The sequence below is a fragment of the Pteropus alecto genome, unplaced genomic scaffold (assembly GCF_000325575.1).
Source record: "Pteropus alecto unplaced genomic scaffold, ASM32557v1 scaffold137, whole genome shotgun sequence".
NCBI classification, from domain to species: Eukaryota; Metazoa; Chordata; class Mammalia; order Chiroptera; family Pteropodidae; genus Pteropus; species Pteropus alecto.
In genome coordinates, this window is record NW_006440135.1 from 441648 (window position 1) to 445459 (window position 3812).

General features: G+C 50.1%; 1 long non-coding RNA gene across 1 annotated transcript; it reads right to left on the reverse strand.

Annotated features, from left to right (window-relative positions):
• Positions 1-467: 467 nt before the first annotated feature.
• LOC112484078 lies at positions 468-3806 on the reverse strand. The gene is made up of 2 exons (XR_003047882.1): positions 3449-3806; positions 468-1834 (listed from the first exon to the last, which is right to left on the reverse strand). It is a non-coding gene; the product is annotated as an uncharacterized LOC112484078 (long non-coding RNA).
• Positions 3807-3812: the final 6 nt, after the last annotated feature.

A 3812-nucleotide genomic window follows, 5' to 3' on the forward strand; every position in this document is an offset into this window, starting at 1 on the left:
TAATACGCTGCTGTTGAACAAATGTCTGCACGTCATCGAATCTGGACTGTGGTCTGTCCTGTCATCTGCTGACTGACACTTCCCTGCAGCGAAGTATCTAGCAGCACCTAAGGGAATTAACCAGGTGTGCGTAAACGAGACGGCTCGGGGCCGGTTCCAGAACTGCCGTGACTCTGACTGTCATTTTCAGGTCACATGTTTACAGACACTATCGCTCGGTGAACACAAGTTCTTGACTGTTACATCTTTCTGTTATAGGTATAAATTAGAAATATTTGTCCATTTTAACATTTCACCATAAGTCTATTTGGGCTGATATATGAAACGTGTAAATTACGTATACAACGTAGTATTTGCCTGGTCTGTTTACTTGTGCCTTTTGTTTTTTTAGATGTCTCTATTGTAAAAACATACGAACTATGAGATTCGAGGACAATGTGATAAACAGCCACGAAGCCTTATCAAACTGTGAGATTATATTTCCTTCAGAGTTTTATTATTCAAAAAGATCAGAAGCCTTTGACACGCAGTTTTAAATGCCAAATTCAAATAAACACCCAATATATACTAGAGCCTAGCAGAAAAGTTATCAAACCCTCTTACATTTTCTTTTGTTTTGATAACTTTTAAGAGAATTTGTCACTGAGAACTGTCTTTCTCTTTCCAGTTGCTGTGACAGGTCAGAAACTCATTTCTCACGGTTCTGGAGGCTGGGGTTCCGAGGCCAGGCGGTGTCTGGTAAAGGCCTCTTCCAGGCTGCGGGCTGCGGGCTGCAGGCTGCTGGCTGTGTCCTCACCGGGCAGGGGGAGCAAGGGCTCCATGGTCATGACCTAATTACCTGCCGAGGCCCCGCCTTCTGATGTCATCAAAGCGGGGTGGGGGGGGGACTGAACATATGAATTTGGGGAATATAAGTATTCAGACCATAGTAGGAATTCAAAAATACAAGGATATTAATTTAATTAGGCATTTTAAGCCTAGAATACAGTCTGAGTATTATCATGGGGGTGAGATAAACTATATAGAAATACTAAAAAATATGCCGAAAGGAGAAATGAAAAGACTGGGGGGCGGGGCGGGGAGCGGGGGAGAGAAAACCATGGAGCTGCACTAAAACCTGTGTTTGTTCGCAGCTGAGCAGTGGACGCAAATTCCCCTAAATCCCGGAACTGTGATGCTAAACGCAACTGTGATGAGTAAATCATATGCCCAAATGAATTTCAAAATATATTTCACATTTCTACCATCAAAAAAATAATCCCTATAAGCATTACCTTAAAATATTTTTTATCAGAAAAATAGTTTTGGTAATAATTAATCATTTGATAAAGTTACATAAACAGATATGCTATACATGTGTAATTTTAATACATAAATATGAATATTCTTTAGGGTATATTTCATATAAGAATAATTTTTTTACATTATTAAAAACTGGCAACATGAGTTCACCAGGTTTCACTCTGCCTGGGTTAACTAGCGCCCAGCCCAGTATCGAGAAGCCTCCACACGGACAGACTCCCATGAGCTGGCTGCGGTCTCGGTGAGGTCCCCAGCACGCAGAGGCGGCCTCTGGAGGGGCTGGCGCAGGAGTGAGGGCTGCTCCCCGCTCAGGGCCTGCAGCGACGGGCGGCTCAGGGAGGGGCGGCTTGGGCAAAAAAAAAAATTAATTCTCTTTATTTTCTAATTTTATGACCAGATATCCTGAAGATAGCGCCTTTCTTCTTTTAAAGTAGCCAACGTTTTCATCGCTTCTAGTTTATTAACTCCAGCCTCTTGGCTTATTATTTCCACAAGGGCATCATTTACATCCTTGGCCATGTTCTTAGCATCTCTAGAAAAAAAGAAACATTGCACCAGTGCTTAAGAAACCAACTTTGACCAAATCCTCTTTAATTCACGAATCTAATTCTCACTGACTCCACTGCCACTACACCTCAGTCCTCCCTCCATTTCTCTGGGAAGTGTCCCAACAGGTGTCCCAGCCCCCGCCCCGGCACCAGGCCCTCACCCGGTGACCAATCAAACAGGCACGGCTGACCGCACAGGCAGCAGCTTAAAACTCTCCAGAGTGCCACGTCCCAGGCGTGGCCTACATCTCAGGTGTCCAGGGACCTTCCCGTCTGGGCCCCCTGCCCTCCCTCAGGGCGCCCGGTGGGGCGGCCATTTCCGAGGGCTATGAGCTCCATCCCATGTCTAAGTGTGCACGGGCCCCCCGGGCATGTGGGTGGGGACACGCGCAGTAGCAGACGCGTTCCCTGAGGACTCGCACGCGCCTGGCCCTTTCCCGAGCGCTTGCAGGAAAGGCGCAGTGCCCTCTTGGTGCCTGTGCTGTCCCCTGGCGTCCCCTGCACAGCACGAGCCACACGGTGGGTGTCTGCGCTGTGGGCCCCCCCAGGGAGCCCGCTGCTGGGGGCCCCGCGACCTCACTCATCTTTCCATTCTCAATATCCCAGCAGTGTGAAGCAGTCACCGGGCACCGGATGTGTGCTGAAGGGACCCAGTGCCAGCCGGGACCCGGACACGCCTGGACCTGACCCTGTCCTGCCCCTCGCAGGAAAGTCTCTGAGAAGCTGTCTGCTGTGGCCGCCTCCGCTTTCACATCCTGCTCCCCTCCACTGCTCCAGCAGGGCCACCCCCGTGACCCCACGTCACCACCAGTGGCTGCCAGCTGCCATCTATACTGTAGGTCCCGTCTTCTCTTGAAGCCCGGCCCTCAGGACAGCGTGCCCTGGCTTAGGGACAAGCTCGCTCCTCCTGTGGCCGCTCCTTCCGCATGTCCCCCGTGTGACCTTGCTTCCCTGGCCCAGGAGGACGGCCACCATGGGGTTTCAGCCCTCGCCCTCGCTGCTGGGCCCTGAACTGAGCCTGCCGCGTCCCTCTCAGACGGAGGCAGAGCAGCAGTGGCCGTGAAGGGCCACCTCCGGGTTAGCGCTGCGGGGGTGTAGACGTGAAGACGCTCCCCGCTCTGCAGTAGCAGCTCTCCACGCATCTGCACGACGGACTCAGCCTCTGCCATTCAGACGCGCACCTAAAACCGTGCCTGACCGCCAGCGGCACTGCCCTCCAGAGGACGATGGCATACTCCGTTACTCTGCGAGGGGCTGAATGTCAATGCAAAGCCACACGACGTGCGGCCTCTCTACCCCTCCCCAGCCTAAAGCAGTGTTTTCCAACTGAGTCAAAATCCATTAACGGGTCAGGAACTCGACTTGGCGGCTAAAGCTGGCCTTCAAAATTACATAAATTGAAAGAGAAGTTATCAGAATGTGTCATAAAAGTAAATTTAAAAAGTCTCGTTCTATTAATTGAAACTTGTTTCAGTTACATTTACATGTATTCTAGGGCACTGTGTTGGTATTTCTACAAAAACACAAAGCCGACTTGTTTACTTAGAGAAGGTGTAAAGTGCCAGGGATGGGTTAGGAGAAAAAAAGTAATTTCTTACTTCAAAACTTCTTTTTTAGCAGAGTTTTTTTTTTTGAGTCCCATTAAAACAAGTAGATATACTTCTAAACTTTGTGTTTTCTATAGCTTCTTTGGGTTTCTGTAACAGATCTTGCGTCAGAAAGTAGAAAAAATTAACGTAAGAACGACCCTTGGCTTAGGCCCACTCTGACCTTGCGCCCCGAAGAGGAAGGACGCCAGCGCCCACACTCGCCAGGGCCAAAGCAGGCTTTTCCCCTAGTTGGCCCAGTGAACCGCACGAATCCCATTCTTGGCTACAACGAAATCAGTACTGAGACTTCAGGCGCGGCCGCATCCACCGCCGCGCCCTGCGCACTGCCTGCGTTCGGGCGCGGGCCCCGGAC